Raw genomic sequence first — 22,714 nt, forward strand, 5'->3', positions numbered from 1 at the left:
GGGTGCAGCATCACTCTTTATTAATGTACAAGTTATGGTAGCCAACCTGCACACTAAATAATGACTGTAAACTCAAAAGACAAAACCAAACCGGTAATAAGCTAGATTGTAAGCTTGCGAGATTGGTCCTCTTTACCTAATGCATCGGTTTGTCGTAGTCTGTCAGTTCTAGGTTTGTCAGACGCCTTAAAATGTATGGACTGTAAGAAGCGCTGCCGACATTTTTGGCGCTATATAAACATATTCCGCAGCGCTAAGATACCACAAGACCCAGTAATGCATCATTACATACAACACGGATGAACATAGACATTCTCTCACGACACACAATTCTGCCCTTTTACCCTTCGCACATGTCCCTGCGTCTCTAGACGGATCTGTAAATTACGGCTTGGATGGGGACATCTGGCGGGTGGCCAAGCGGCACCATTAGAGACGGCTCAGGGGAAACGCGTAACCAGGGATGTTGTCAAGGGTACAGCCAGGTATGCCAATTATCTCTTCCCGAGAAGCAGTTTTATCAAGATACAAATTACAAATCGGACACAAAGTGTCTGTCCTGGAGTCCGCCGAGGCATCAATCTAAACCCTTCTGGGTTATTTCTACACATTTGTTTCCAGGTATCCCGCCATTGGTCTTGCACCTCTTATGAACACATATATAAAGTCAAATAAGGTCAGCGACATGATGTCACCCCCATCATGCTGGCACTTTAACATAGAATTTGACGGCAGATAATAACCATTCTGCCCTAATCAGTCCTTTATAAGCCAAATGCCTCTGCATTATTTGTAAACACAGAGTAAATCTATTTTACGTAATTATTGAACATATGGATGTTCTTGTCAAGCATTAACCCTAAAAATTAAGATCTTTGTAGTCTCATTATCAGCTGGGCTGAATCTATTGATATAAAAAGACATAAAGAAGAGGAGGAAGCGGAGGGACGAGCGTGAATCGTTGGTCTTTTGTGGGAGGGAGGATATTGCCGGACGTCGCACTCCCCTTGGAGAGCAGATGGAAAGGCTAAAGATCATTAAATGATTCAGCACTGCATTCTGTCTATTGCTTCACAAGGAGTAAAGGAAATAAAATTAAATAAAAAAAAACAAAACACAACGCTAAGAAAATCCAGCCAAATAACAAAATATCTGGCTCGGCGCTCCAGCAGAAGAAGATTAGAGATGGGCCAGAGGAAGCAAACAGCCCTGGATTCCTAACCCCATTGTTCCTATTTAATGTTGTAAGTAACACCCTTATGTTGTGGGGACAGAAGCTGTATATACATTTCTGGCATATCAAACCAGCAGTGTGGGTCCTAGTAAAGATATGACATCATAGCCAGGGTATTATATCATATCCCTGCATGGTTCTGTGCATTTCTCTTCGGTGCTGTGCTAGGCATAACCCAAGGCAGCTTAAAAAAAGCCAACCACCTCCAGTGCCACTGTCCTTCCCGACTCGCCAGTGTTTAAAGGGCCGTCTAGGGAGAGCTTTTAACCGACCGACTACAGGGAGCCTGATCACCCAATGGGGAAAACATGGTTAGCACCATATCCCCACTTTAACAACCACATACCTCACACATCGATGGCAACAGCTCTTATTAATGACTTACTCCCACTGCCTTGTGCCAGATGACTATGAGTAAGAACTAAGCAAGAGAAAATATGAAGGGTGCAAAACTTAAAGTAGAACATAATAATATTTAATGATCATCAGAATTACTGGTCAATATCAGCTGGTTACAATGTTTTAAGACCAAGTGGCAGAGGGTTACTAACGGGTTGTTCATCAGTCTAGCACTCAAAGGATTAAATAAATGATCAGCCTTCATAGACAGATTTAAAGATTCCGCTGCAAGCCCTGTCGCCTTTAATCAGTTCTGTCCTACACCAATTACAGTTCCTTCCTCTGCAGTCCTCGGGCATGCCCTGTACACAAGATTATCCACTTGATTAATCTTGAGGAATTATTTGGGGAAAAATGCAAAGTTTAGATAAAAGTAACAGTAACTTTATGTGGAAACACAACTTCAGCCCACACAAACCTCCTGCTTTTGGTTTTAGTTTCAGAGAACGGAACTCCATTTTAGGTACCGCATTCATTAAATTAAGTTGGTTAAGTCTTTGTGATCAAACATCAAGGATGTGGCTAAACTTTCAAAGCTTGAACGGGCCGTAAAAGTTAAAGATGATGCAAATTCAAGTGGGTTCCCAGACCAAGTACAAGGTGCATTTGATGGACCTGCTGAATGAGATTATTAAGAGCTTTCCAAGGGTTTTGTAATCTCCTGTTGCTAAATCCAAATTGTGAAAATCTTAAAGTTACACTATAAGGACAAAAATATTGGGGCACCTGACCATTACACAAACAGGGACTTTGATGAGATCACATTCTAAATACATAGAAATTAATATGTAGTTGGTCGTCCCTTTGCTGCTATAGCAGCTTCCACTCTTCCGAAAAGGCTTTCCACAAGATTTTGAAGAGTTTCTGTGGGAGTTTTCCCATTCGTCTAGTAGAGCATGTGTGAGGTCAGGCGGTCAATCTCCATTCTAGTTCATCGCAAAGGTGTTCAATGGGGTTGAGGTCAGGGGCTCTGCCTGGCTGGTCAAGTTCTTCCAAACCTAACTCATCCAACCATGTCTTCCAACTTTGCTTTGTGCACTGGGGCTCAGGCATGCTGGAATAGAAAAGGGCCTCCCCCAAACTGTTTCCACAAAGTTGGAAGCATAGCATTGTCAAAAGCATCTTGGTATACTGAAGGAGAAAGCCTTCACAGAAGAGGGGAAGCTGTTATAGCTGCAAAGATGGGCTCTGATGTTGCCGGAAACTTCAAAGCCAGTTGCTCTCATTAAACGTAAGGTTGGAGATACTTGTTTTGTGTATATGTAAGACTTGTAGAAACATGGAACAGGTCACAAATCACACATTCAAATTCTACATTTTTAAAGTCCCCCACATCCACAGTAATGAAACACATAGCTTGCATCCTGATCTTTAAGCTATCATAGCTGCAGCAGAGAGAGGGCAAGCAAGGCCAGCAAAGACATTCACAGAACACAGCTTTGAAGGGCCCCTAAGGCTTTCAGAGCCAAGCAGCAGTCCTGGCAGCCTACCTCCCTCCCAAACACTAGCTCTGCAGTAAGATTAACCCCTTAGGACAACCAGCAGTATTGAGCCCTATGAGAGAGAAGAAAATATAAATGGGCTGGATAGAGGATGCAGGGAAGGACGTAATGTGGAAAAGAACAAAGATTTTAAAGCACAAAATGCAACTGAGATAAGATCAAGGTGTAGGAGGGAAGAATATTTACAATTCTAAGTCTAAAGTGGACATAAAGGAACAGATCTATGGTCACAAGTATCTGAAGCTTGGGTTTGTCTGCATTAATGTGTTTCCCCAAACACAGCAGGGAAGGGCTTGCAGCTCACTAGGAGGACACCAAACACTCTACTTTGCCCACGGACATAAATCCTATATGGTAAAGTCCTACTTCTCTATTCAGATGTTGACCAAAGGTTCCAGTGTTCCAAAATCCAGATCACAGTCACAGCTCAAACAGCCTGTTTACGGCCAAAAGGGTTCCAGTTACAGAGCTGTAGCAAATGAGGTCACATCAGTAAATTCCATGCGCCCCAGAGAAATCAAAAGCCAAGCAAAAGGACTAAAACATCAGCAAAGTAACTGGTGTGGAAATAAGAATTTTTGTTGAACATTATATAATAAACAGCCTTAACTGTCCTTAAGTGTACATCTATAGATCATAAAGGATTGGCCAGGTAAAAAAATTTCCATTTATGAGAATATATTTGTAAACCTTATGTCATCTATGATATTACATACATAGGATATATAATCGGATATATAGCACAGGTCTGGTATAGGGTGAACACCTGGTGCGTCATAGGTCCTTTTTTTTTTTTTTTTTTTTTTTTTAAATTGCAGACAACATTCAATCACTGAACCTGCGGCCTGATGTGCTACATCCGTTCCAGCGCAGTGTATTTGTATATACATATACAGGATTGGACTGGCGGTGAAAAAAATTGGCCAATATATCACATTCATGGCCACCTCATAGACTTTTACGGCATGGAGCCCATTAACACGCATATACACCGACACTGCCTTTACACACACCAGCCCATAAAAACATGCATATACACAGACACTGCCTTTACACACACCAACCCATAAAAACGCATATACACTGACACTGCCTTTACACACACCAGGCCATAAACACGCATATACACAGACACTGCCTTTACACACACCAGCCCATAAACACACATATACACAGACACTGCCTTTACACACACCAGCCCATAAACACGCATATACACAGACACTGCCTTTACACACACCAGCCCATAAACACGCATATACACAGATACTGCCTTTACACACACCAGCCCATAAACACGCATATACACAGACACTGCCCATATACACCGCAAAGGGCACTGGCCCACCAAGCACCCCTAAAAGTACATATTTAGAAGTAAAAATGTGTAAGTTCTCTAACATGCAGTTCTTTTGGGTCTAGGGAAAATTAAGGAAAGAAAACAGTGACCGAGATAATGCCGGTCAATCTGAGATTAGCCTGTTTATTAGGTCGGTATGGGGGAGGAGAGGTTTCATGCACAGAAACAAACCTGTTTGCTGCGACAGCTAAGAAATTATTTGCAAATCAGTGATACAATGATATCAAAATTTGAATTTGTCTATTTGAAACATGTTAAAAATAAAGAAAAAAAACAAAACAGAGAGAAATTAAAATAGAATTTAGGCACTAGGTGGCCCTTGACTGCAGGATGTTATGGTGCAAGCTGCAAATACATTATACTGCATCTTGGCTTCCTTTTCTTGGGATGCTGATTATTATTAACTGGTTTGGGCAGCTTGAGCACATACACATACACTGCCCTTACAAACACCTGCCTGTACACACTGCCTTTACACACAACTGCCCATTAACACGCATATACAGATACACTGCCCTTACACACACACCTGCCCATTAACACGCATATACACATACACTGCCCTTACACACACACACCTGCCCATTAACACGCATATACACACACACACACACTGCCCTTACACACACACACACCTGCCCATAGGTGCTGCCTTTACACACACCTGCCCATTAACACACATATACCCATACACTGCCTTTACACACACACACACATATGCACATACACAGACCAGCTTACAAACACACACATACACTGCCTTTACACACACCATCCATATACACATACGCTGCCCTTACACACACCTGCCCATACACACACCCTTTACACACACCTGCCCATTAACATGGTTATACACATACACTGGCTTTGCACACACCTCCCCATAAACATGCATATACACACACACCTGCCAATAAACACACACATATATACACATACACTTCCCTTACACCCCTTTTTCCCTATCTCTTACATTTCTTATCTTCCATCCTCCATCCAATTTTGGGAGCGCAAGGTCCGTCACTTCAGGCCACGGCTTCTGTGCTCCCTCATCACCATGCGCCGGATATTGATGCAGAGCGCGGGGATGACATCATATCCTATGGTGTGAAAATTGCACTGGGCCACTCCAACATAGCTTGTGAGTACCATCTTTGCCCCAAGCAGCTTATCAGTGCCCCCAGATAGCACGGGTGCTGGATTCACCAGCGGTGTGGCTGGTCTCCATGAGGTGAGCAGGGCAGGGAGGAGGAGTAGTATATGTGTGTGCGTGTATACTATAGTGTCAGAGTCAATGTGTATGTTTGTATATGTATAGTGCTGGAGTCAGTTTGTAAGTGTGTGAGTATACTGTAGTATCAGTGTGCATGTATACCATATGTATAGTGCTAGAGTCAGTATGTCTTCTGTATTGTAGTGCCAGATGCAGTGTGTATCTGTCCTTAGGGTTAGGGTGTGTAATTATATATATAGTGCTAGCCACTGTGTGTGTCTGTGTGTGCGCGCATGTGTATAGGAGTGGTGTGCCAGCGTGTATGGTGTTGTTTATGTTACAGTATGGCATTAGCATGAGTTTGCATGTCAGCATATAGTGTGTATTAGTGTATGGTGTTAGCATGTGTGTACATGAGCGTAGCCTTTGTGTTACTGTAAGGTGTTAGTGTTTGTGAGCATAAGATGTAAGTGTGTCTTTTACTGTATGTTAGAGCATAAATGCATGTTAGTGTATGGCAAGGCTTGACAAACCCCAGGCACCAAGAAAATAAAAACATGAGTGGGGAAGAAAAAAAAAAAGCTGGCTAACCTTTTTGGCTAGCTCCCGATCCAAACCAAATTTGTTGACCCCTGATTTAAAGATAAACTTAAGTAAGTCACCTCCATTTAAGCAAAGATACCAGCAACAGTATACTGGGAGCAAAAGCACCAACTGGGAGTCTTATATATGATCACAGCAGTGTCGGAAAGGAAGGAGTCAGCTCCAGACTGCGTGACCCTGAGATTTTGGCAAAACACCCTTTTTTTTCCCAACAGGACTTTCCCATTAAGATAAGTCGCTCTCAAGTGTGCAGGTTTTCCTTACAAACTCAACTCAGCTGCACTCATGCTTTAGTAAAGAGACCCCACAGCATACCACATTTCTACATACATTTGCATTGGTGGCACTTTGGCCAAACTGGTGCATAAAGCTATGTTCTCTCTTGATTGTGCTATGAGAAGAAGCACGTCAGGAGACAGAAAGCACAGAACACAGCTGGAGCTTTGTTCCATGTCGGAATAAAAATGATGCCCCTGCTAATATGCTCAGTAATTAAATTACGACACCCATGCAAAAACTCTTTGCCTTTGGTTTCCACTACAAAAAGGGAGTTAAAACCATCAAAAGTATATATACCCTTGTGAAAAGCTGCTCTTTTCACAAGAGCCGTTATTCTTTGTGGAATCTCACACATTATTCCACAAAACTACTTGTTGTCGCCGTTCTCCCTTTTTGCTATTGCTTGGCTCACCTCGCTCCTCTAACCTGCTCTGCATCAGCAAACAAGGTGGTGGTGGCTGCTGCAGCTCTCCAGGGCTTCCAGCCGCTCTGACAGGGCAATTAATTTCCTTCTCTTGAGGTTAGCTGGGAGGTTAGACAACTGCCTCTACCCATCACTCAGAAGTCGCACTCCCTCCTGTGCCAACAGAGAATGTATTGGACACGTATCCCTTTAATATTAACACCTTCTACCCCGAAGCGTGGCTAGATTTGTCAACGAGTGAGACAAAGCTGCTGTTTATGTATATGTTTGGGTATTAACATGGTATTCAAAACAACTCATCGTCTTATATCTTTAATAAGTCATAGCTGTAGCTTGATATTGCTGCTTTCTACTGAACGTTTAGTTTGGTTGTAATATCAAGAGTGGTATTTGAAGAATTCTGGATATAATTAAATAAAAATGGGAGTCCTTAGTCGGAAACTGGCAGGAGACTCGGACAGCGGACGGTGGGTTGGTATGTTGCAGCTTTGGAGTTGCAGCTTCTCCTATGTGACACAACATGTATTCTCCAAGCCTTCTGAACTCCTAGAAAAAAAAGGGACTGTGCCTTCTTAGAGGACACTTGGGACATACGCACTAGAAGTCAACAGAGTCATGTAATTCTTACAGCATAACAAATAATCACTGGTGTGATAATGATCAGCGGCTTCTCATTGTGGAAGCTTCTGGGTAAAGGGCATGCAGATCTGTTCAAAGAGAAGGCGTGTATAGACTATGCATTCCTCTCCCATCTGGATTGTCGTGTATTGAGGGTAAAGGAAAATAATGACGTTGGGTGTCACCACCCCAGATCAAATGAGGTCAGTAAGAAATGAGGACACAGAGAGGTGACAGCTATATGATCACTGAAAGCGGATGAAATTGGACTACTGGCTTCATATCTGCCCCTGGGCTGCCTTGTCTAGACTCTGAAGGGTAAATTAAGGACCGAGAGGTGCCCCAATTGCCCATTCCATTCATCTATTACCCATTCTCCTGAGTAAAGACTCAGACCTTAATCAGTCTTTGGAGCCATATGCCTATGGATGTTTAAATTCCCTCACTATTAGCCGCTACCACTTCTACTGGGAGAGTGTACCACTTATCTACCACCCTCTCAGCAAAGTATTAATGTAAGCATTACTACCAATCGGTATGAATCAAAAGAATTTTAAAAGGTGAACACTAAATGAGAAATAAAATTAAAAATTTACTTTAATAAAATGTATTTTTACGTATCCAGCAGGGGTGTTTAGATAATGTCTCTAATGATTTACTACGTGCAGCGTAGTGCAAAAAAATAGCTACGTGGATAACGTGCAGCTTTCACAGGCGGTGGTGGCCCTCTGTATAAACCATTTATCTCTACCTTGAACTGGCAAAGCGACAGAACAAAGCATAGCTTGGGCTTTGAGCTCAACACAGTTTATATAAATTCATGCTTTTCGCCTCGTAAACTAGTGTACTATAAAATTTCTGTTGGATACCCAACAGTAAATTAAAAAAAAAAATAATAATCTTGGGATTTCGCTCCAATGTTAAGAAATATAAATTGTTTTATAGAATAGAATTTTCAATTGTAATAACTTTATGCATAGAATCTGTACACTTTATACACGGTGTGTGTGTTCAAGGGTTTAATGCTATGTTATCTTTATTATCGTCATCATTCTACTATTTAAAGGACTTAAAAACGGTAAAACACCAATAAAAAGTGTTTCCTTAACCATACCAGAACTAGCCACAGGATTTCAACCTTGTTGTGACTACACCAGACGAGTCCGGAGAAGATAAGAAAACAAAATGTAAATTTCCGTTCCGTGGGAACTGTGATGAGATACAGGAGTCAGTCATTCACATGTTAACTTGCAACTCACAGTAAGAGAAGCAATCAAATAGTATCATAAGGAACTGAGATTTGTTACTTATTTGAAGCAAAATTCTGGAGAAAAATATCATAATATTAGGTGGTAGTAGACAGTGTTGGCATGCTCAGACATCCATGCTCACACACAGGCGCCCATGCTCACACACACTTATACATACACACCCATGCACGCTCAGACACCCATGCCCACACACACATCCATGCCCATGCACGCTCATACACCCATGCCCACACACACTTACACATACACATCCATGCTCACACACAGGCACCCATGCTCACGCACACTTATACATAGACATGCAAGCAGGAGTAAGAAACTAAAACACACTTATGCAACAAGTCATTAGCAGAATTGGCAATCTGAACACGGCCAGGCGGATCTTAGTCAGAATACTGATACAAGTTTGCAAGATAGTTCGATATCCAAGTTTGGTAAGATAGTTCGATAGGTACCAAGGTCAAGGAGCACCAGCCAAGAGTCAAGCTTTGAAATCCAACATAACAAACAACAGATACAAAGTCAGCTTTAGGTCGTTAAATTGGCCAATAATATCCAACTAACGACTGGGCACCTTGAGAAACAGTGTTTAAGGAACATCTCCTGTTGTACATTACACAATACTTGGGTTCCACAAGTCCAGTACCTTTCTCCCTAAATTGCAGTGGCAGCCAGCAAGACAATCATATTGCTCATATTACAGCAAAGACTCAAATGGGACGATGGTTCTTATGAGATTATAATGTTTAGATTACATCAGCACTTTTAGTAGTGTTGCCCATTCATGGGACGTGGGTGTTTTTTCCCCGATATTAAAAAAGTTACCAACTTCATATACTTTTCAGTTTAAAAAGCCTCATGCTTTGCTGAAGACAGCTCATTAAAGAATAGGTGGAAGTTTGCCACAAGATAGAAAGTATGGCGGCTTTCCACGGTTCAATAACTGTGCATTATAGATGAGCTGGCTTGATTAGTATTGTGCATACTTATTTAACCATTTTAATGCCAAATGTATAGCACATCTTTTCATTGGTTGCAATGTTGGTTTCCAAGTTTTGCACAAGAATTTTTCATAACCCCTATTGTATCAAGGTACAATTTTTTTTACTTAGGGCAACGGGCAGCCACATGGTGCCCACCCACTGTCAGGACCCCCACAGTTACCACACCTAATTATATGTAATAGGAATTAGTTCCATTAGAAGGGCTAATTAAGGAAAAACATCTTTGTAGGAAAACTGCCTTACTTTCATTATTTACAATATTTCCCATGGCCAAAGAGGGAGATATTGGTTTAAAATTCATAAAAGTCATACTAAATATACCAACAAAAAAAAAAAACAACAAAGCAGATGCAATATCCAAAGGAAAAAATTCAATGATGTGAAAAGAAGCCATAAATTCTAGGGTGTGGAAGATGACCATGTTGGTTCAACCATGTCTGCAATATGTCCCACCAATTTATTAAATATGATAAATAGAGACAAAAACAAAATACAGAGTAACTATACGATAAATGATGCAATACTGAGGTTCCATAAACGTAACTGGTTAAATGAGTGACAGAGAAGGATTGGGAGTTCCAAACCGACAAAGGGTTGTTAAATAAACACAGCAAAGCTTGGTTTAGATCAAAATAGTTATATAAAAAAAAAATAGCAATATTCTAAAATCCTAACCTTGAGATGGCCGGAAAACATAACACTGTGCTCCTGGCGCAGCTGGGATACCCTTGAAGACATTCCTTCAGATAAAGTCAATGCCATCCCTAAAGGGAAATGTCCACTGAGAATGGAAATTTGGTATCACTGGTTCCCATGGGACTGTAGCATAGCTGGAAAAAAATGGCTTGGAACGATACATTAAATGCTGAGTTTCTTATACACTGAAGATCAGATGCAGAATTCTATAGGTCTCAATGACTGCACCATAGACAACCCTGTCCAATGAATCTTCTATAACCAAAAGACTGGGAATAATTGCCGTCAGGGCCGCTTTATAACTAAGAGGCATACCTGGGAACTCTCTAAAGGAGCAAACGCTGAGACTTGGAATATTACTCTTTAATAGCCCATTGTGAAGATTATATGCAGTGACTTGCCAAATGTGTTTGCCAAATGGTCCTCATGGAAACCTTGGCTTGTCATTATATAAAGATACACTTAATTGAGTCACCTGCATTCAAGCAGAGATATCACCCATAACATACTGCAAAAGCACCAATTGGGAGATATATGATCACAGTAGTGTAGAATAGGAAGTGATCAGGTCCGGACTGTGTGACCCTGAGAATCTGCCCCTTCATTGGGACAAAAACCCTGAAAAAACCCAGTTATGCTAATGAGGCCCTAAGGGGCCCAAGAGACAGCTTCCCCTAAGGCTAGGTCAAGGCACCCCCCTTAAGATGGCCCTGATTGTCTGCCTACCAGCACCAATCAAACAGATAGCCTGATGCCACTTTTAAACTTAAAAACACATAGCCAACCTGTGATAAACGAGCAGTGAGAGCAGTATAACTCCCATTACAATAAGCCAGGAGAGCGAAAGGAAAAGTGTGGACCTGCAACAGCCACAGAATAAGCAGCAACCCTTTGATTTTTTTTAAGATTACAAGCCCTGTACGCAGCCATAAACTGCCAGGTGATAAAAGTCAGACATTAATTACACAGACGTGACTCAGGTGTGGAAAGGTAACATAACATGACTTTATACTTCTCAACACTGGAGCTTAATCAGGGATTAAAAAAATAAATAAATCAATTTTAAAAAGTAAAAAAGTTATTAGAAACAAAGTTTGATTGGTTTACAATCTCAAAACTAAGACATAATAAACAACAATATAATAAACAAAACACAGAAATAAAACATAACCGAAAAAAAAGCAGGGTTTGTACAAAATCACACTATTTTCGCGTAGGAATTCTAAATATTTTCGTGTTTTTATACAAATATTCATTAACGGCGACTGGTACGATCGAGTGCGTATCAAAAGGCGAATTTCACCTACACAACAAAGAAGAATCGGGGCCCCAGCTGTACAAATACATTCCGAGAGGATATTTAACGTTCCTTAATTGAGGAATCGTGTGATGCATTGCTGGGGTGGGCATTTCATTCGCTGTCGGAGAATTCTCTTTCTCAAACTGCAGAATCGCTTTTCAGGAGCCAAGTAAAGGTACAAATGTATAAGTAATGAGCTCTCTAGATGGCCTTTGTTTCATCGTCTTTTGTTTGCTGAGAAGAGGGTCAACCTAACCTCATTAAGGCTATTTTGATAATAAATAAAATATATATATATACATATATATAAATAATAAATATTCCCTATTTATATATACGATAAAATGGAATATAAATAAAGAATTAAAAAAAATATATATATAGTTTGTATCTCATTTGTTACACTGCCTCTCCATTGTATTGCAACAAACAAGGAGGGCCCGCTTACTAAATGGAGAAGTCTACAGAGCAGATGAGTCCCGAGCACATCTCCCTGCATGTGTTATACACTGTGAACAGGGGTCGGAAAATCACTCCCATTAATTTCCACGAGGACACTTTCTTGCCACTGATTCGCTCGTTCAATTGTCAGCCCGTGGAGGAGGAGGAGGACAGCTGCAGCAGCAAGGATACAGCTTCTACATCAGGTACTCACCGAGTACTCCAACATGTATTCTTCTTGAGTTTGGCTTTCAGGGACATAATGCATTGCAGCCCAACTGGTAGAAGACCACATGCCCTTTAATTTACAGAAAGAGGTAGTAGATACCTGGAATAGACTTCCAGTAGAAATAAAAAAGGCGGACACAGTAAAGGAATTCAAGAACACTATACATACAAACATATATATATATATATATATATATACACACACACACACACACAAAGCTTCAGAATGTAGTTGGTGGTTACGAGCTACAAGCAGCAGGAAGAATGTTACTGTTATTAGTCATGTGGATAGGATGTTACCTAACCACCCAACTGCAACCTAATAATGTATCAACCATTTACAGGAAACCCGCACTAACGTGCACCTGGCGTACAGATAGATACACAGAAGAGGTGGTCGGGCACCTCCAGGCGATGGACATTTAAACCGTAGTCATAGCCTGTTCCTGGGTTTTAGTGACTGGCGTCCTCCACCCCCAATGGCGGATGGCCAATGGGACAATAAGGGAAGAGAGACCCCAAAGAGTACTTCATATTCATAGTTATATTATTCTCTCAATACTTCAAGTGAAGAACATCTAAGGTCCTAGAAAAAGGTGGACATCAGGGGAAGAAGCAGATGGGAAGAAAAGATGGCTCGTCATTCCAAAACAGGGACACTTGGGAGGTATGATATCTAGAGATACAACTTCTGCCAAAAGACTAATTGGATTACAAGTTGCACTTAGAAGCCGTAGACAAGCCACGGCAGAAGAGGTTTGCTTATTGAAGTCTATTCTGAAATGTGTGGTTCCAGAACGCGTTTGTTAAGTGTCTTCAGATGCCCAGACAAGCCGCTCGCCCACACAGGAAGCAAACCTCAGATTAGTTTATCGCAAAAGCTCGTTTAGTAGTGATTAGAGACAGGTGAAAGTTTGTTAAGGCAGTCCGTCTCTATGGTTATTTCCACGGAAGCACTAATAAGCCTAAAAAGGGCACTTTTTGACTTGAACTCATTATCAGTTAATAAATTAACTATGGAAAGCTGTGCACTGGGCCTCAGCACTTGAAAGGTTGAAAGAAATGGATTTCTGTAAAATTAGAAAGAAAAAGAAGAAAAAAAAAAAGAAAAAAAAAGTGTTAGTCCAAAAAAGTACATGTAAAAATAATAATAATAATAATAATAATAATAATAATAATAAAAAAAGATTTTTTATTGGGTCAAACTAGGAAAAGTTGTAAAGTCACATAAGGCTTTGGGACCTCAGAGGTCTCTTTTTCAGAAGTCACTCTGTGGCCACGACAGCTATGTAGGCAATTGTAATAATAATAATAAAAAAAAAAAAGAATACTGTCTATATACACACTTTTTCGTGATATTTAGGGCAATTTTGGAAGAAGAAGGGCATCAGGGGAAGAAATTGTGGCAGACATGCTAATGTAACATTTACTCGACTATCTGGTACACCTGAAACATGCTGAACCCTCCTTCAGCTTTTGTTAAACTACAACTCCCATCATGCTTAGCCAGCACTAATGACATCACTCAAGAGCTACAAAAACCCACATCCCAGTCTGAATTATAGCCTATGCTTCCCATTTGTCCACTTATAATACATATAAAACTTTCTAATCGCTTAGCTTTTATTGAAATATCTTCTAATTCACTTTAATTACAGGTATACGAGGCTGTGCTCTGGCTTTTGCTTTGTACTGCGGGGTGGGAACCCCTGCAATAAATAAAATGACTCCCTCGCCGTGTTCCAGAACAGAAGGAAGGACATAGAACAGGCAGAACAAATTTCTGGCTCTTTTACCTACTTAAAATGATGTAAACCTCCATTAATATAATGGAAACCTTTACCAAAAAACAATATCAATAAATGTAACAATAACAAAAACAATAACAATAAAAGTTGATACACCGGAATATTGTCCATCTTTACGTACCGAATGGGTACGTCCTTCTCAGAAGCTACAGATCAGTTTCCCATAGGGAAAACGAAATTATCTCCATGGACAAATGGGGCTCCTACACCCTAATAATAATATAATAAAGCGTAAAACAAACCGGTATTGAAACATACATAAGGAGCTGGATTTTTATGGGCCTGGTACTGGTTTAATGAAAGAAGCCCTGGTATAGAGCATTCTAAGAATATAGGAGTAGGCTCTTAAGCCACCTCTGATATCTCATATCTCACTTTGGTTAATGGGATGGGCTGCTGTAGGCGCGAAGTGACGGCCAAGGCAAACACTGCCGCTCGGCCCAGTAGGGCATGTTTCTTTTACACCACCAAAAGCTCCCGTGTTGATGATGGGTGGAAGATGCACTAAAAGTCAGCAGATCCCTTTCTAGTCCGAGCACAGCAGAAGAACCAAAACATTGCATTACAATCTTTGAGGAATGAAGAAGTATCCTGGAACATTTGCGGAAATTGAAAGAAATTCAATAGAGAAAATTATTGGTTATGTTTATTTACAGTGTTTGCCTTAGTGTATGCTGACAATTAAAAAATGCCACCCCATCTGCCAAAGAGTGAAGCATTTGGCGAAGAAGGAACGTGAGAGGAACATTTCTCGTCATCCTTCCACGTCCAGGCAACATAAGCCACCTCATTTTAAACTTCGCCCCAAAAATTAGCGACCAATAATTCTTTTAATCCTTCTATGTCCATACGACATAAGCCACCTCAGAATCCGACCTGCATTGATCAGACCAGAACCAATAAGATGAGAATGTGAATGGGACCCATCTTCTCGCTGGGAACCAAGTAGAAACATACCCCCCCAACACACACCACCGAAAGTCATCCCTGGGCATTAATAGAGAGAATAGGCTTCTTGTTGGTTCTAGCCATTGGGTTCCCATTGAGTTTCTACAATGAGGTCAACTCTCAATGCAAAATGAAGCCAATGCATGGTGTCCATCCAACAGAGGCTTTGGTATAAGAGAGGTACTGAATCAATAGGTCATTATAAATAACATATAAGCAAATATTTTGTAAAAATACACATGGGACACATGAAACATTTTATTGGCTAAAGCCACTAATTTCAGAAACAGACAGTGCTTAGCTCCAAGTCCAATGTTTTTTGGGGGCCGGGCAGTGCCATGTGCATCAACAAAGATGATGGGCCATATTTATAAGGAGACAGTCTGGTAAAAATGGAGCAATCCCCATGGAAACTAACAGAATTGTCCTGCTCATAGTTCCATATATAACACTTTGCCCCAGAAACTCTTTATTTTTTTTTTTGGAGAATGGTATAAACAATGGTGTAAACGTTTACATAGAATTTAAAAATATAGACAAAGTAACAAAAATGTGTGCCACTGGAAAGCAAAACCTGAAAATCCCATTAAAATAAAGTGAATTTTGGTTCATCTACCAGAGCTTTCACAAACATATGGCTTACATCATAACTCTACAGCTTACAGAAAAATCAATTCTGCGATTCACCCAAAAATAAAAGGGATTCAATTATGATGTTACCATGCGTTGCAAGTTCAAAATCAGCAGTGACAGCAACACACAATATTTGTTTCACGCTATCAAGCCAAACACACTTCATGCCATAAATAAACCTCGCATCTCCTCAAATGTTTTCTTACTTGGAACGGGACCAGCAGCTCACGCATCGTTTCACGTGACACGTAACATACCTGCATTTTACAAACACTTAATAGGAATAATTAGATACTGGGCCGAGAGGAGATCAAAATGTTGAAGACAAGGACAACTTTAGCTTATGAGTTTCTCCATGCTCCGGGCAGCCTAGACAACCTCTGCTCCTTCTGAATCGAACAGCCTGGTTCTCCAAAGAGAACAGGAGATGGGAAACGGGTTACTAAACACAGTCTGGCAATTCCAATCTTATCTGCTCTCCAACAGCACAGACCATTCTGCCGAAGCAAATGGCAATCACGACCCATAGTTCCCCGCTCCCTTTAAAACTAGATCACCACCAGCCAAACACCCCTCTCTTCACGACAATAGCTATCTGGCAGGCTCACAATGTCAATGATAATAAGAAAAAAAAAAATCACAGTGGAAGCAGGATGATGGAACTCTACGTATTGGTATTGTAAGCCGAGGTGGAGAGTTGATGCCTCCTGTTGGTGTCAACTTTCACTCTGATGTCATCGTCGAATTGTATTACAATTTCACGCAATAAGAGGGCAAAGAAATCGGGTTTTACTCTAGGTCAACACATAAGCGATCAACGAGGACGAAACAAATAGGGTCAATAGAGAACAATAGAGACAATGGAGAACGTCTACCAAACTAACGATCCTACTAACGATCCTTCCTAATAACCGTGAAGTCGTTCCCCCTGCTAGGAGCGTAATTTATAAAACGTCGAGGGCTGCGGCTGCTCGCCGGTTGGGGCAAGAATAGACTTAATAGGACAATAACCCCTTCAGTCCAAGAGTGTACCGCAGCCAACACAACACAACTTCATACCTCAAGGGGATAACAATGCCACCGACTAGTGGGTTTGATTACCCCGGACACTTCAGTCGTATTATAGAAAGTGTTTTATTGCCGCCCCACGGAGGCTTGTTAAAAACGAAGCTACCCAATAGATCTGCGTGGGATCGTAGCATCAGTCTGCAAGCTTAATCCTTGGTATACATCAGGGAGTCACCATGCTCTTTAATAATAAAGATTTCTTTGGTGGAAGGGGGGGGAGGGGGGGTAATTCTACGCTTAAGATTACAGTAGAGTGGTTAAGGGGGCAGATTGTTAAAGTACAGGGTAGAAAATAACCATTTGCTAGGGATCTGTTGCCCTGATGATAAACAATGTGGCAAATTCCATTATAGGCTCTGAAACTATAGACTTTGGTGAACGGCGGACGAAGAACAAAGGTCCCTTGATCGGACTGGCACCGGTGCATATAGGGGAGTAACGAGGGGTCCCATCCAAACCGATGTTTTTTTTTTTGCGAGGCTGGAGGATATCCTCACTACCGATATGTAAGCTAAGTTTTGGACTCCCTACGTCCATTGCATTTTTCTCTAAAACCCTAGAAAAGCATACTTTGGCATATAACTGCAGAAAACTGTGTCCCGTACAGCTAAATTCTGGCCATTCTTTACCTGAATAAATGACCTTGGACCCCGACAGATAATATTTGTTTAGCCATATATTTCGGAGGCAAGGTCCTGTAATAAGATGTTGCGTGACCCCCGTGATAATAGTTTGCAGGGGGCTTAGAAAGACAGGCTCCGGGGCAGTGTGCAGGGTGTGAAGGAGTGTGCAGGGGTGTGTGTAGATGTAAGGGTGCATTAGAGTGTGTATGTGTTAGCATGTGTGCGTGTGTGTAAATGTTTGTGTGGCAGTGCCTATGTTAGTTACAGGGAGAGGGTAGGGGGTGGCTACCCAGCTGTCCTGCCCTCCAGGGGGGCAGAAGGTGCCAGCCCTCCCCTTAAGAGGGTAAAAGGAAGGGTGGTATAGCCGGGCTTTTACCCACTCCGGCAACTTCCTGCACTCGGGGGGCTTAACACTTCACACCCTGTCACCCCACAGCTAGCCATGCAACATAACAATAGAAACGCAAAGTCCCCTCAGAGATAACGGCTGCCCCGCCGGGAGCGAGCCCTATGCGCGGTAGGCGGGGGGGGCAGCGTTAGTCTCCAGGTAAGTTTGGCTATAGCGCCCATTGGTACTCACGGTTTCAGGGGGTTGTGAATGACAGTCGCCATCTTGCTCCAGTGTAACAGTATATTGTCTGTCTCGGAGTTCCGAACGTTCCATGAGGGAGGGGGGGTGAGAGGGGTGGAAAGAGCCGCCAGTCAGAACGCGAGCTACCGGCCTGGCAACCAATCGGAACGCAAGGAGGCGTGGCGTGGAGAGGGGTGTGCTGCTAGGTATTAGAGAGCTGTCAAAGCACCAGAGGTCACTCCCTCGGGTGGCCGGACAGAGCAGTCAGGGGAAGGGGGAGGGCGCTTAACCAGTTCGTGGCTGCTGGGGCAATATTTGGGCAAGGGGGGTGTCTGCAGGGCTGCTCTGCTGTGTGTCAGGTCCAAATGGCTGCTTGCTGTCTGGAGCTTTGCCACCTGATTACAGACCCTGCTGCATGTGCCCTGACATTTGCTTACATGCCCAGAATCTGCCCCCCTGTAGCTGCTTTATCTCTCAAACCAACCTTCCCCCCTCCAGCCCTCTCTAATTTCCTACTAGGGGATCTTTTGGCACTTGTGATAGATGAGATTACCCCCTCCCTCCCACCTCTGCCCCTGGTATTTCTCAGTGTCAGCTATTCTTCTGCAGTGCATTTAAAGGGACACTCCAGCCATCCTATGCCCCTTACTGCATATGATAGCTGTGGGGTCCCTTTAAATTTAAAGTGATGTCACCCCTTTGCCATTACATGCACACCCCTCAGTTTTTTGGCAGTGCATTTAAAGGGACACTCCAGCCATCAAATGCACTTTAATGCATATAATAGGCGTGAGGTCCCTTTAAATTTTCCTGGCGTCCCAATTCCAAATGCATTGGGGGTTCTGCAGGATTGCCCTCATATGCATCTCCCCCTTCGCCCTCCCACTGTTATTTTCTGTGCTGACGAGTGGCGTACTTTAATCTCTAGTTTTTGAGGTTTAAAAATGCATTTTGAGGTACTTAAGGGGTACTTCAATATTCATGCTTTGTTTAAATGGCTGCCTGGGACGCTGTCCCTTTAAGGTGACCGCAGTGCATTCCGGACCCCTGCTGCTTATCACTAAACCCTCTACACTGAAACTACAATCCGTCTCCCGGGGCCGGCCGTGTCCCTGCCCAGACTTCCAAGGCAAACGCAGGGCTTTGGCAGATGCAGGTTGCAATCTCTGCTTGCGCTGGGGAAAGAAAAATTAAAAATAAAAGTAATTACCGGCCTCCTCCTGTGCATATGTGATTATTCGCATGGATTTTGGCAGCCTCCTGCTTTTAACCCACTTATCCCATGTTGGGTGAGGGAGTTGGGGAGCTCTTTGGCACATGCGTAGTTAACTGCGAGCGGTCTCCAATGAGTGCAGCTGCTCCTGCTGGCACTGCGCGCGGTCACTGCAGCGGAAATCACGCCAATTACTGTTATTGCACTAAGGATGACGAGGAATACTTTAACCTGCTGATGGCTTCTCCCCTAATACCCCTGATTGCAGCCCTTTAAGGGGGGGTGATGTCGCGGTGGCCCCGGCACTTTAAGACCAGCCGCCGCCTGATGACATAGGTGCCTCTGGATATGAGCGACATTTTCACGCTCATCTAGGGTGCAGCCAGGCATATTGCAGCCCCCCCCCCCATCTGCTGCTTAGCATCATATAGGCTAAGCAAATGGCACTGTTGCCCGCTTTGCCAACGGGCATTTGCCCAGTGTGCCAGATGGCCAGTCCGGGATTTGCTATCCGGCACGACTGCGGACGTTACGATTTTATCGTAAAGTTAAGGCTTTAGATTCCCAGAATGCATCCTGTTAAATATGTAATGACGTATACCTGCTTTTGGGAATGAATGGTAAAGACCCCTGGGCCCCCGATAAAAAATGAGGCCATGGACCGGACGTTTTGGCAAAAAATAAAATTGTTTTCAATGTTTAAAACCTGCAAGATCTCATGGCTTCAGACCCCAACTACACCTGCCATGTGCCAAAAGAGGAATGGAAAGGCCTTATTTTGAATTTGCAGAGGGTCTCATCAGAATTCCAAACCTGCAATCTTTATGATTTTGACCAAAAAAAGGTTTAAAACTCAAAGATTTAGACTACTATGCATCACAGTTAGCAGAAGTTGACCTTCCTGCTCCAAACCAGAGAAAGCGGCAGTGCACCTTTTGATTTTGGCAAAATATTATTATTATTATTATTATAAATATAGTATTTTTCAAATACAAAAACCTGCAGGAAGTCAAGGATTTGACTCCCCCCCCCCCCCAAAAAAGAACTGAAGACCTTACGGTTTTGGCTAAACATATATTTTGGGGGCATTGCTTAAAACCTTTGGGACGTCAAGTCTTCGGACGCCTACGCTTCATTCCTTTGGTTGAACATGATATGGATGGCCTGGTTTTTAAGTGGAAACGAGGAGACCCCGTTTTGGGAGAGAGCCCTCACACTGAATGATATGTTGTTTGAAAACGTAAAGACACTTGGCCTTCAGGATAAGTTGAGCTGTGGCTCCCTCTCATGGTCGGGAAAGAATAGTTCATAATAAACCTAATATTTGCTTAGTAGACCTAGAAGATAGTAGAACTGGCATTGGGAGCAGCACGTATAAAGAAAAACACAATTCATTGCAATTAAAGGAAGAATATGTTGCTGATACAGGCAGCTTACTATTCATGATCCAAGAAAAGTTGGGTTCTACTCCATCTTGTGGTTAGAAACTTCTAATTCGCAATTCCCATTATATCAATTCTTGTAATTCTCTAATTCATAAAACCATTTTGTACCCGCAGCTGAGTTTAGCCCACTTGACGCCACAAACCTCAGTGCCCTCAGCGGTGAGCTTCTTCAGGAAAACCAGCCATCTCAACCCAAGAAAAGGAGAATAAGGACAAGCGATGGCCACCTTCAGCACTCAGAATGCATTAACATACATAAACACCCCAATATCAAGTAACCACGCTATATCCAAAAGGACATAGTCGAGTCATTCATTAAATTTCAATAAATGGACTTTATTCGGCAAGAAAGTGTGTTTCTTGGTGGGGATTATACCTGGAATACACGTGATATATGGCCAGAGGTGTATCGAGGGTATGGCAGCTATGGCTCCTGTCATAGGCGCCAGTGAGCGGCTTTCAAACGCCGGCTTTTTTTTTTTTTTGATGCGGAGGAGAGAGAGGGGCACCTAGCAACCGCTCGGCGCCCCTCATTCTCCTCCACAAGGCCTCTACCTCCGTCCCGGTGCCGGCACCAGCGAGCGGCTTTTAAACGTCTTTTTTTTTTTGATGCAGAGGAGAGAGGGGAGCCTTTAAAAGCCGCTCGCTGGTGCCCACTGCTTCAGTGCTGAGCGCCGAAATATGACGTCATATTAAGGCGCTCAGCAGTGAAGCAGCGGGCACCGCAGCAGTGCAAGAAGGCAGAAGCCTCGTGCTCCCGTCGCTGGACCTCAAGGTGAGAACTACAAAGGGGGAGAGGGGTTAAGGAGTGATAAGGGAGGGAGAGGGGTTAGGGAGTGATAAGGGAGGGAGAGGGGTTAAGGAGTGATAAGGGAGGGAGAGGGGTTAGGGAGTGATAAGGGAGGGAGAGGGGTTAGGGAGTGATAAGGGAGGGAGAGGGGTTAGGGAGTCATAAGGGAGGGAGAGGGGTTAGGGAGTGATAAGGGAAGGAGAGGGGTTAGGGAGTGATAAGGGAGGGAGAGGGGTTAGGGAGTGATAAGGGAGGGAGAGGGGTTAGGGAGTGATACGGGAGGGAGAGGGGTTAGGGAGTGACAAGGGAGGGAGAGGGGTTAGGGAGTGATAAGGGAAGGAGAGGGGTTAGGGAGTGATAAGGGAGGGAGAGGGGTTAGGGAGTGATAAGGGAGGGAGAGGGGTTAGGGAGTGATAAGGGAGGGAGAGGGGTTAGGGAGTGATAAGGGAGGGAGAGGGGTTAGGGAGTGATAAGGGAAGGAGAGGGGTTAGGGAGTGATAAGGGAAGGAGAGTGGTTAGAGAGTGATAAGGGAGGGAGAGGGGTTAGAGAGTGATAAGGGAGGGAGAGGGGTTAGAGAGTGATAAGGGAGGGAGAGGGGTTAGAAAGTGATAAGGGAGGGAGAGGGGTTAGAAAGTGATATAAGTAAAGAGTTGATAAATGTGTGCGTGCATTGAGTGAATGCGGGAGTGCATGAGTTAATATGTGAATGTATTGTCTGAATGAGGGAGAGCATGAGTTAATATGTGGATGAGTTGTCTGAATGAGGGAGAGCATGGGCTAATGTGTGGATGAATTGTCTGAATGAGGGAGAGCATGGGTTAATGTGTGGATGAGTTGTCTGAATGAAAGTGTGAATTAGTGAGTGACAGTAAAAGTGTTTGTGTGCATCATAGATGTATAATTGTGGAGGGGCAAAGATGGCACTAGCAGGAGGTTTGAGCCTTGGGGACCGAGATGGCACAGGCAGGGTGTATATGGGACAAAGATGGCACAGGCCGGACTGTTTGGGGACAAAGTTTACTTGTGCTGGGCTATTTGG

This window comes from Sceloporus occidentalis, unplaced genomic scaffold, assembly GCF_023333645.1.
Source record: "Sceloporus occidentalis isolate IW3139 unplaced genomic scaffold, rSceOcc1.0.p SCAF_89, whole genome shotgun sequence".
Classification (NCBI taxonomy): domain Eukaryota; kingdom Metazoa; phylum Chordata; class Lepidosauria; order Squamata; family Phrynosomatidae; genus Sceloporus; species Sceloporus occidentalis.